Source organism: Hippoglossus stenolepis, chromosome 19, assembly GCF_022539355.2.
Source record: "Hippoglossus stenolepis isolate QCI-W04-F060 chromosome 19, HSTE1.2, whole genome shotgun sequence".
Taxonomy (NCBI): Eukaryota; Metazoa; Chordata; class Actinopteri; order Pleuronectiformes; family Pleuronectidae; genus Hippoglossus; species Hippoglossus stenolepis.
The window spans coordinates 17,862,465-17,874,685 of NC_061501.1; the positions used below are offsets into that span (position 1 = coordinate 17,862,465).

General features: G+C 43.9%; 1 protein-coding gene across 3 annotated transcripts in view; it reads right to left on the reverse strand.

The window, feature by feature from the left end:
• The window catches only part of LOC118098936 (cadherin-18), a 135,471-nt gene that overhangs the window by 75,105 nt on the left and 48,145 nt on the right, over positions 1-12,221 (reverse strand). For 2 of the 3 annotated variants that reach the window (XM_035143196.2, XM_035143195.2), the window contains exon 2: positions 1,350-1,434. The gene's annotated coding sequence lies outside the window, so the exon portion shown is untranslated. The remainder of the gene's footprint in view (positions 1-1,349; positions 1,435-12,221) is intronic. The other variant, XM_035143194.2, reaches the window with a different exon arrangement.

Below are 12,221 nucleotides of genomic sequence, written 5' to 3' on the forward strand. Positions count from 1 at the left end.
TCAATCAATTAGTCAGTCAGTCACTCGCTCTCTCTCCACCTCTGCCTCCCTTCCACACACACACACACACACACTCCCATCGCTCAGGTACCCTGGGGCCAGCTGTTGAGTCTGCCTATTCAGCCATGCTTCTGCTCTCCCTGGATCCAAAGGGAAACTTGATGAATAATGAACAGAGCAGTGAAAGGGGCTGGTGGGGGTGGAGGATGGAGCGCTGGGCAGCGTGGGAGTGAGGGAGAGAGGCCCTTCAGGACCGGGACACGATGGAGAGATGGAGGGAGGGCAACTTGTTAGTGTTCACCCATCAATTAGGCCGCAGAGGAGACATGAAGAGAATGCAGGGTGATGCGTCATAGACGAGGGGAGGAGGAGAGGGAGTTGGAGGTCTATAAACTAAAGTGTGCTTGCTAAGGAGACAGATTAGGCATCGGAGGCGAGCAACAAGATGAGAGTTGGGGGGTTGGACGTGAAGAGGCAGCGGTCTAAAAGACGTCAGGGGCTCCTCAGCACTCTGCCTCCAGCTTCATACATCATCCAGGTCGGGTTCCTGCTGCCATGCAGAGTTGGGACGCAGCTTCAAAAACCCCTCAAAGCGGATGTGCTCGGTGTGTTAAAGACAAAAAGTAACGACGCAAAACCAAAACAGAAGAACACTCCCTGAGATTCACATTTTATAGAACTGCCAGATGTTAATGCTGGATTTTATTCCTTCTCAGAAATGAGCTACAGGTGAACAACTGGCTTTTACAGGAAAAAAAAGCTGGTGTCTTGGTTTTGTGCCCAACGTCAAGTTTCCACCCATCTGGAGGAAATCAAAGGAACCAATTCACTTCCATTCAATTTAGTACATTGTGGGTTTAGCATGTTGCTAAATATTAAGGGTCAACTAGTGGCTGTGTTTTTCAAATCATCACCATATTTTCATGCCTAATGGTTACCATACCTTAGCCAATTACCACAGGCATCATGTGCCAATACTTTACTATACTACAACATTATCAGTTTGGCAAAATCATCTAATTCAATATTTTGGTGTTGAAGATTAGAACAGTGTCTGAGGTTCAGTTTTCATTTGAGTCTCTTATGTCTAAAATGAGTTTTCCTGCCAGTGCCTGCTTTCAGATTTGTTCCCAGCACCTTGGAAAGCATCGTTAAATCCGGATTAACAGCGTTAGCCTTGGCTGAGCGAGGTTGGGCTGATTATTGTGGCAAATGCTGACTGATGAACCTCAGTGTGTCCGGTGGCAAGCTGCCCGTCGGGAGCACCGGGGCATTTCCCTGTGGCCCGAAGTGAACAGCGAACTCCACCAGCGATGATAGGAGCAGGGATAAATTGATGAACCTCTTACCTCACCTGTGTTGGACGTGCACCTCACCGAGCGGCTGTGGCTTCATGATCATGTGAGTGATGCTGCAGCGCCGCTACTGCTAGACCTAGAGAGAGAGAGAGACAGAGAGAGAGAGAGATTAAACTACTAACTAACTAACATATATTTGACCAACATTTTGTAGCCTCTACTATTATCCTGTAATATCATCCCGTCACGGGGGGAGTTGGAGCCAATCACAGCTGATACAGGTCGAGAGGCAGCATCATGGACAGGTCCTCATCTTATTTTAGGGCTGAGACACATAGAGACAATTCAAAGTCTCCAATGAACCTAACCCCAATCCGTCTGGACTGCGCAGGGCAGCCAGAGTACCAGGACAAAACCCCACGCAAACAGAACATTCAGGGCCTCGGGCGAGCTGGAGTTCAAACCAGGGAACCTCTTTGCCGTGCTGTGCCACCGTGCCACCGTGCCACCCCATCAGATGACCACGGTGGCCTGAAACCACAGTAGTTTGCTACCTGCTACATTCACAAGCATAGTCTCTGAAATTAGCGATCTGACAGTTTGAACAACGGTGGCTGGAATGAACCAGAATTTCCCAGCGTGTGTTACTGCTGCAGTCTGTTCCTGCTGAATCCACTGTTACCGTGCAGCTCCGTTCATCGTGCACTATTCCCTATGCCACTGTGCAAATGTCATTTCTTGCCTGTGGTTAGCAGCACTTAGGTGATTCACGGGCCGTTTGTCTATGTTCAGAACAGAGATATCCAATTTCTTCAAGCCAACGCGTGTGTGTCACACTGGAAACATCCTATATACTGCAGATAGACGAACCACTGCACCAATCACATGAAGAGATAAAATAAAAACACACACAATGAAGTTCACAATGATTTGGGAAAATGTAAACTAGTCGTGAAAAGGTTGTTATGGTGAAAAATGCACGGATCCCACTGATGGTTTATTAAAGAGGGGCCTGGAGAACTCCCTTGCATGTTTGAGTGTGAAGCTCTGTTAACACAAATGCTTCTCCCCAACAACAAGCTGCACAGTGCTGGAAGGGTTCCTCCGGTATCGATCCACCGGGCCATTTCTCTGCATGATGTCCGTTTCCGTTGACGGGTTTTTAATGACAGGTCAGTAAATCATTTTGCCCGGGGGGGCTAATTGCTGAAGAGCCTTTAACGATACCCTGAGATTACAATGTGTTCTGTGGACGAGGTTGAAAGCGATTAACAACCGGGAGGAGGTTTTTGTGGTGTACCACGTATCCAGTGTGGGTGTTTTCCCCTTTTTACGTTTTTAAACGGCGCCAACTGGTTCTATGGACCCTCCATGTATAAGAGACATTTGGCCAATTAATCACCTCTAAGCAGAACTGAGGGATTATGCACTTGACTGAATCTCATTTCAAGCTGCTGGTTTGGGTGGGTGTGTGCACGGGAACTGGCCGTGGACACAGACAAATGGCGGCGGCATTGGGGTCCGCTGGCGCTGGGAGACTGGTATCAGCCGGGTTGGACTGGGAGTTTGTTTGCCTCCCGCAACACACATCTAATTTATTTGGTTGATGAGCATCAAGGTTACACCGCGCCCCCCTGCCATTAAAAATCCATATACCACTCCTCCCTCTGCGGAGACTACTGTGAGTACTGTTATCCCCGAGCACTTACCCAGCCAAAACAAATTGCTGCACAGGAATCAAACAAATAGTTGCTTTCGCTGCCGACTCTGAACTCACGTTGTTCCCTCGTTAGAATGCATCAGGCGCCCTGCAGAAGAATATGCAGCCTCTCGAAGCCCGATTGTGTGTCTCATGCACAATGCTTCGTGCAGTCGTTACCCTTTTTGAGAAGTGTATATTGGTTTGAAATAGAAAACTTCATATTCTCATTAATTATGAAATACCAGGATGTGATTCACAGTCCAAACAGCAGCGGTGCAGGGCGAGGGGAGGGGGAAATGTCAACACTCAATCTGTTGTACACGAGGGGGAAGTTGACATGAAGCTTATTTACACACAATGGAAGTGACAAAACCATGAGAGACGCTCACCGTGACTGCAAATCACACCTGACGTGACATTAGCTGTGCATTTGGAAATGTGGCAGTTTAAAAAAACGGACAAAAAGGAAAACACAGTTAATACTTCCAATGGTGTGAGCAGAGAGACGGTGTCGAGAGGTTTAATTCTTAATGGGCAATAGAGCTGATGAAAAACAGGAGCTACAATTACAGAAGTGGGTCAAGATGTTTCTACTCACATCAAAGTAAAGGAAGCTCTTGTAAATCAACTGCTCATTGTTTTGAACTCTGACTGCAACTACTATATTTTATTAATACTTGTTGTGTCTGTTGATTCTGTCTATAAAATCTACAAATTCCACAAACGTCCATCTGTATGTGGAACACAACTTGCAAACCATTCAATTTATCAACTTCACCCTCAGCATTTGTATTCTTAGTGGCTCGGGCAAGTGCAGCGATGATACTGGTGAGATTTGGATGTGCAAAATGTTCAATGTTAATAAGATTAGAATAAATGTTGAACAGTGAGTTGAACATGTCTTCAGATAAACTAGAGCAGTGGACAAGTGGGTCACACCACAGGTGAAAATCGCCACTAGATCATCTTTAGAATTTGGTTTTTATTTCACCGTGTAGTTCAATTACAGAGCTTTTATTTTGAAAGATTGTGAATTTGGGACTGTCTGAATTTGTATGACATACTCTGAAATAGCTGACAGGCAATGCATGAAAAAATAACAGCATTAAAGTCAATAATTTAAACTTGTATATTAACCACACGTGAAAACGGTGATGAAGCTATAAAATCTTTACTGCAGATAAACCAGGTAGGATGAATTCAGTGTTATCAAACTCCGCTGTGCAGCATAGACTGTTAAAATATCTGCACACAAACAATAAAAAGTGACAGTAAATTGTAGAAGCGTCTGAGGACGACTCACTAATGACGAGGGATAATTGTGAAGAAGCTCCGGAGCATCAACACATCACAAACAGACGGAAAATGGTGAGAAAAGGAGACTAGAAAACATTAAGCATCACTAATTTAATACAACAATACTCCCCACCACGTTGTTGTGTGCTTGAAGAATAAACCATTTTGGATTCAGAACAAAACACTGCCAGTGAACGTAATTCATTTCTTTCACAACCAGAGCGGCCAAAGACCATTTAGTACAGAATAACTATTATTTTCAGGACACAAGGATGAAAAATGGCCGACACATTTCCCCAGAGTCCAACATGGTGTTTTCAAATAGGTTGTTTTGTCCGTAAGTAAAATGATAATCAATTTACAAAGACATATTAGATGAGGGAAATAAAAAAAATCTTCGCTTTTGAGAGGCTGGAGCCGGAGAATATTTAGCAGCTCTGCATTGTAAATGACTTCAATGAATAATCAATAAATAAAAAGTCGCAGACAGTCTGCAGAAGTCAAAATAAGTGATGCATTATGAGTTATTTATATGCGTCGGTGTGTAAAAAGCAACAGTACTGAGCAGTGTGCACACATGAGGGGAGGAAAAGCAGAATATTGATGGTTTATAGTGACCTTGAAATTCTCTCTGATGAACAATAAGTCGTGGTCCAGCATTCCCATCATACCTTGAGGCTTAACCAAGGGGTCAAAGGTTTCTCTGTGGGATTCTCAGAAACACTATGACAACCTTGATGAGGGCGTCTTTGAGCAGCAAGCGAAAAACACATATTCCTGGAATGCTGTTTTTTCTCTTTGTCCTCCTTTCCCTTCTTCACCTCCACCAGCAGGATGGTTTCCACATGTTGCTAAGCTCCAATCAGCGGAGACTCTGTAAAGAACTGACACTGAAGACACTGTTATTTTCATCCGCAGTTAGGGGCTGTCCCTGCTACACACCTGCACGCCGAGCGAGGTGGGGATCATTAACAAACTGCAGGAATGGGAAATCAGATCTATGGTTACAGTTGTGTCTTTTCATTATTTCTGCACGATAGATCCGGGGAAATAAAATGGCTTTTCAATGACATTTCAGACAATCGTGTTCCTCCAACCTAATGGCCTTGGCTCCATGCAGGGGTCGTCCCTAAACTGTTCCCACAAAGAAACTGTTCACCCACCTTAAGAGAGAACTTTACTGGGTTACACTGAACCCTGAGCTGAGCTCCAACAAACACATTTTGAATAAAGTGGATTAAGACACTGTCCTTACCAGGGGCCAATCTGACTAATGCGTTTGTGACTGAATGGGAGTAAATCCCTGAGACCGGGTTCCAAAAGCCCTGCAAGTGGAAAGATTTGTAAAGACTCCAGATTGGTGGAGGAAAGCAAAATTGGGAAATGGCAAATTAAACATTTAGGTGTCATGTTCCGGTGTCCTTCTTTTGTTTTGGTGTCCACATACCAGACATTCCTAGCTACCAGTTCACGTATTTGTCGTAAATTATTATTTACAAGTAATGTTACCAAAGTAAAGATGGACATGTACTGTACAATATGAGCCAGTTTTAGAGTCGCACCAGAGTTCATCTTCGTCATGTATTGTTTGTCGCGTACAGGAGATCAGGCGACTCGATGCATTAACATGGACAGAAGACACGGAGGCCAGGTTGGTCATGCTGCAGCGTCAGCGCATTCCTGCCTGTTCGATATTTCCTCCTCCTCCTCCTGTCATGACCGACGGACCAGAGAGAAATGTCGTCCACACACAGAATGGAACATTTGGTGAAGACAGCATTGTGAAAGCAAACCTCATATTCCGAGGGTTCGTAGAGTTTGAACACATAAATCTTTGGCTTTCCTTCTCAGACGATTTACGTCTGGAATTCAAGCCCAACATTTCAAAAAATCGCTCAGTGCACGTCCATCCTCAAGGGTCTGAATATCACACACCTCTGAGAGAAGAATCTGAATTTTTATTGACTTTTAAAAACATGCATGTTCGGCCGTGGTGTTGTTTTTCACTTTCTTACTCACGAATGAAAGGTCACATTGTTGTTTCTGTAAAAAATCCTTTGCCATTGATTTGTGGGCGGAAAATACCTGTTTCCCAGTCACACTTTCTGTTTGACAAGACGGAAACGTAGCTGTGAATGAATTATTTAACATTTCATGGTGTGATATACACCATTAGACAGTTACTGTGGTGTGAAGCATGTTTGGTTGACATTGCAGGTGCACGACTTGGCTTTCTCGCAGCCGTGCCCACATGAATAATGGCACATTTGCAGGCAGATAATAAAATTATAACGGTATGTCACAAACTATACATGTTTAGCAGGTTAATGTTGGAAACTCTTCACCGCTGTGTGCTTCTGCCTCTGGCAGCGCCCCGAGGATCTTTGTCCTCCCATGCATAAGGATCTCAGTTACAGGCCCGTTGAAACCAATCAGGACTCTCACAGAGTTTGTTTCACGCAGGGACCGAACGAGCGGAAACACGACACTGACTTTTACAGGAATGAAGCAAATTCAGGGAAGTTTAACATTAATTTAGAGGCTTACTTTTCGAAAATGATCAAAATACGGCATTATCATAGATGTTTCACACAGTCAATCTTACTGACACGCGAGTTTGATCGACTGGATTTGCAACTGTGATGCCGTCACTGAGCTTGTCCCCGTTTTATTATCTGTTTTCTCTTCTATTAATGATTCTTCATTCTGTTTTTATTGTGTCTTTGTTACTCTATCAATCTGCTGAAAGCCCTGTTGTATAAATCAAGGTTATACAAGACAAATAAACACAATGCAACAGCGATATTATTAAAACTATATAAATGACATCAATAACCCAAACAATGAGGTTATAAATGACTAAAAACTGAATCAACATAAAACTCCCACACAGTCAATTCCATTTCAACTCCACCCTGATATACTGCAGAGAGGTAACACTACCTGCGGGCCTGCCATCAGGAGACTGACAACACAGCGAATGCACAAAGAACAGGAAACTTCTCATGTACAAATATAACCTCCCACTAACAGCAAAGACCCCCCACTGTCCGTCACCCAGACAACAATAAACTGTGCTGTGGATTTGCACCATAATGAGACTCGCATACGTCCGACATGAGTGTTTGTGGTCATGTGGAAGACTGAACCACAGTCTCTCAGTGGGACAGCCACTGAACATGGATGAGCCCGACAGCTCGGCCCCGGGATGTTCACACGTGTTACAAATCAGAGCGCTGCTGGTTTTCTTCAAGACTTTATTTGTCATGTGCACAACAATTACATAGAGCAGTTACTGGCAGTTCAATTCTTGGGAAACACAGGCTCCCTCTAACCATGCTCAAAAATATTTAGAAAAGAAAACCACACAATCCAAATAATTTTAAAACTAGAAATGTATAAAAAAATATATATATATTTCACGCCATATTCTATGTATTAAATAAATATGGAATATAAATAAAAGTATTTGTTTCACAGTGCGGTACAATTGACTGCTTTGTGCTCTTAAAGGTCAAGAAGGTGGAGCTCCGTTACACCCCCATCATCTCAAATAAAGTGGGTCTAGAGTGTTTTTTTTCGTTTTTTAGGTCAGTCACCTTCAAAAAAACACTCAAGAACTTCCCTGAGCTACTGGAGGACTGTTGACACGGTGCAGTAGTTATCGGAGCAATGATGGAATTGGACAAACTTGCTGTTTGTGCAGAGGACTCAGTCACTTTCCTTGGAAGTCACAGTTCCAGCAAACGGCACAAAACCCCATCTGGCCTCTGAAAGGATCCACTTGGCATCCAGCGTCAAAATAGAAATAAAACAGCTGCCTGAATTTAAATACTATTAATGATAGTGTGCTTGTTTATTATTATTGTCATTCCGTGGCTGCTTGTGACTCACTTTGCCCGTTGAATCATTGATGTGATCAATGCTGGGTCTGAGCAATGCAGCTGCGGATGAAATCCAAGTCGGGGCTTTAATACGATGGCAGGCACAGCGACCACAAGGCACTGAATCATCCATAATAATAGCTGGATGAGAGACTGCATGGCGTATGATGGTTAGCATCTGATGCATTAAGAAGGTAGAAGTTAGGGCTTGGGTCAACAGCATCGAGGGAGAGCCGGCGGACGTGGGTGTATCCGTGACTGCATGACTCCTCCATGTCGAAATGCACATGCCTGAGAGGTAACCCCCCCCCACACACTCACATATCTACTGCATGTGTCGTGGCTCGCTCAGGAGGATGCTTCCTTCGTTAGACAATAACCACGTTCAGGAAAAGACCAAACGAGCAATCAACACACGCTTTCGCTCATGAGCTTGAGAGGACAGTCGAACTGAAATCACCCGTCGGAATCCTGTCGTAAATTTCCACCCAGTTGAAGAGATGAAGGTGACAGATTTACTGACTGACAATTACTTTTACAGGGCTCAGCCAAGGATGCACAGTGAACCAGGGAGATGGAGTTATTCATCACCTGTTACTGTGGCTCTGGTACACAGACAAATAACATGTTACATAAACGTACACAATAAAAAGTAAGCGCAGCTCAGATGGTCGTGATTCATCTTTTACAGCTTCACGCAGAGAAAGACTCGTCTGAACATGAAGGGGCCAACTTTGTTTAGGATTCTCTATCCCTGTGGAAACACTGTGCAGTTTTAGAAATGTGAAATTCCAACTATGGACCAACCTGGCTGCTCATACACGTATGAACCAGACAGGCTATTGTCCTGGCCTCCATGTTTTCTTACCACATGATAATTTATGTTGCCAGTTCCTGATTCTGCTTTAGTTGTACCAGAGCCGAAAGATGGCCGACCACAGTCAGGATCACTTAGTCACTCCCAGCGACCCCCTGCTCACTGCACGACAAATGAATCACAACAAACCCGACATTTGGTCCATCTTGGAAACTGGGTCAAAAAGCAAACCCAGTTTAATTAGTCTGCACAAATGAGACAGTCTGGTTTTCACAGGATTTGTCCTATTTACGTTACCAGCTCTTAACATTGCATCTTTAGCTTCTTTGGGCAGATGCACTCACTGCACCTCAGCTACCTGAACAGAGAAGGATCCAACTTTTGAATGCAGCCTTTGAATGGGACACAGCCACTGGGTTTCTAATCCTGTTGCTTTCCACCTCATCCTTTATCCCTCTATATCTGCTTCTCAATCACACTTGTATCAAATACGCACACGGTTGCTCAACTCAAACAAACACCCAACGGTATTCAGTGTAAACCATATTTTATGATTGACCGTGCATGCGAGGGCGCAGGGGCAGATAGAGCAAGATCCTTAAATGTGTTTACACATCTGTTAGACGCTCAGTAGGGAGACAGAAGGTTCTTCAGGGACATACATGAGGAAAAAGGTGCAGAAATATTTATAGATGGACTTTGTGGAAAGTCACGGGTCAAGAGGTTCCACTCTCCAGCAGACAGTGTTTGCCACGGGCTCCGGCTGCAGTTCAGCTTCACCGGACTACAATTTTTTCCCCTTAACCTCGCTTGATAGAAATATGAGATTGGCGAATTAGATGTTATATTGCACCTGTATACACTGGGAACGTAGTTTATCGCTACGAAATGCAGAAATGTACTGATTTCAAACCGGGATGGCAGATATAGACAGTTTCTCCACAGTATTACACCAAACGTCTGAGTCAAATGTTATGTACTTTCTTTAAGGTGTTGGAAAATGCAGCTCGGTACATTGAAGACGATAACCCACAGCAAAATAAGCACTCTGAGGCTTTTAGCGGCTGTTACGTACCACAAAAAAATGAAGGTAACATTTAGTGACGGATGGAATTGCAATCTCTTCTTAGAATTGCAGGGACACATGGGGCGAATGTAACATTCAAGGGAGCAATTAGAATAATGTCCTTTTACCGCTGAAGTCCCAGTCAGCTCCCCCTTCAGCTTGTGTCACACACTCAGCAACAGAACTATATGAACGATAAAAGACCTCAGGGTCATTTTCAATGTCCTTTACACCCTCTCAGATGGTTAAACAGAGTTTGGTTTAAAGGCGTCGCTGGGACGGGCACAAGCTCGATGTTGGCAGTGGCTTTAAGAGCTTCTCTCTCATTATGCTGAGTCCGGAGCATTTGATAAAACATGAAGTGACAAGCGTGTTTTTCTGCAGCAACACCACCTAAATGTCTGACATTCGTAACTGCTGAGTGGAAACCAACAATGTCAGATGTCATTCGCGTAAAGAGGAGGCATCGTACAGACACCTGTGTCACTCAAATTGTCTTGGACTCTGAGACCAGAGGGACGCAGGTGGGGACGGAAAATGATCACACAGAGAAAATCACTCAATACTCTCAGCAGTCAAAGAAACACTAAACAAAGCAACACCTGGAAACACAATGTTCTTGCTGAGTAATGTCAAAAAACATTATTTTTGGGGCTAACCTAACTTTTGTATGAATATAGTTTTAAATATTCTAATCAGTGTTTATGAGAGGCTCCACTTTCAAATTTCCTGAATAAGAAACTTGACTAATTAGATTAATTCTGCCAACAAAGCAGCTCTGCCTCAATGAAATGTTCACATTAGACCGACCTGCCTCATTTTGAACTCCAACAAACTCAAACTACTGAGTAACCAGCAGAAAAACTGCCTCCTGCTTGTAAACGATTTGTTTCGGGTGCTTCTTTTACTTGCCTACCTGCGGCGACAGGTTTCATCACCTGCACAACCCACAAGCACAACCCTGAGACAGAAAAATAAAGAAAATACATGGGAACAGAAGTTTATTCTCCTATTTACTCACAGCGGTTTATACTAAATAAGGTCCTGGTGATTAATCTGGTTGCGGAAGGAAGTACATTCAAAACCTGGAAATGCAAATGATTGTGCTCATTAGAGCATTGATCTAAAAAGTCGTTGACAAAGAGAAAAACTGCAGATTGTGACGCAGGAGTTTTTGGCTGCAGATGCAATCATTTCTGATTCGCAGGCAGATTTGATAATAAAAACTAATTCCCCTGCAAAATAATAAACCTCATCGCTAATGCTGGAAGAGAATAGTGTGGATGTCTGAAGTTCAGAGGTCACACACAGTGATTTGCCCTCCAATTACAGGTAAACAACCGTCTCCGCTCCTCCACAAACACGTCGCACCATCTTGACAATCCACACCACTCACCAGACCTGCAGTGCCAGTATGATACAGCAGTTTGTGTGACAGCTGGCTGGTCCCTGGGGTTACGGCCCAAATGTTGGTTGAACGAACCCCACGGAACCTGCAGCGTGAAGACCAGCTGTGCTCTCTGACCTTGTGCTTAGTATGTGCTCATAGCGTGAACGTAACAAAGTCATGAGTTACAGCTAAAAACCAGGAGGAATCACCACGTCGAATGAGCAGAGAGAACAGCCAGAAGTTAGCGAGAGAGAGTCACGTAAAGTAAAGTTGGCATCGAGCAGTTGGGGGTCGGGATGTACTGGATTACCAACCCTGTGTGTTTATTGTTGTTACTATGGTGACCAAGCTTCGTTAAGCCAGAGGTTTTAGATTTACACGTTCATCCAGGTTGGAGGACTTGTCGCCTTTATCCACGGCTGCTCCACAACACTAACCTTGTCTTTATTATTGGAATAAAAGTACTAATTTGAACCCTTAAGTATGTATATATTTTTTACTGGGGTTGGGTTTGAATCTATAGTGTAACTGCACAGACAGAATCCTATATACTCCCTGTTATACGGCAGCTTTGGCCCTATATTTTCCCTTTGAGAGCGAGGCTCCATAATCTGCGAACAACAAGACGCTCTCCCACTGAGAAGTGAGACTGTTCTCAAATGTTGCAAGCCTCTTGATCTGTATGCGGGTCCTGCTTCAGCTTCTAGTCTCCCACACAGTGTGTTCCTCAGCAGGCAGCGCTCATTATGTTCTATAACACTGACGTAC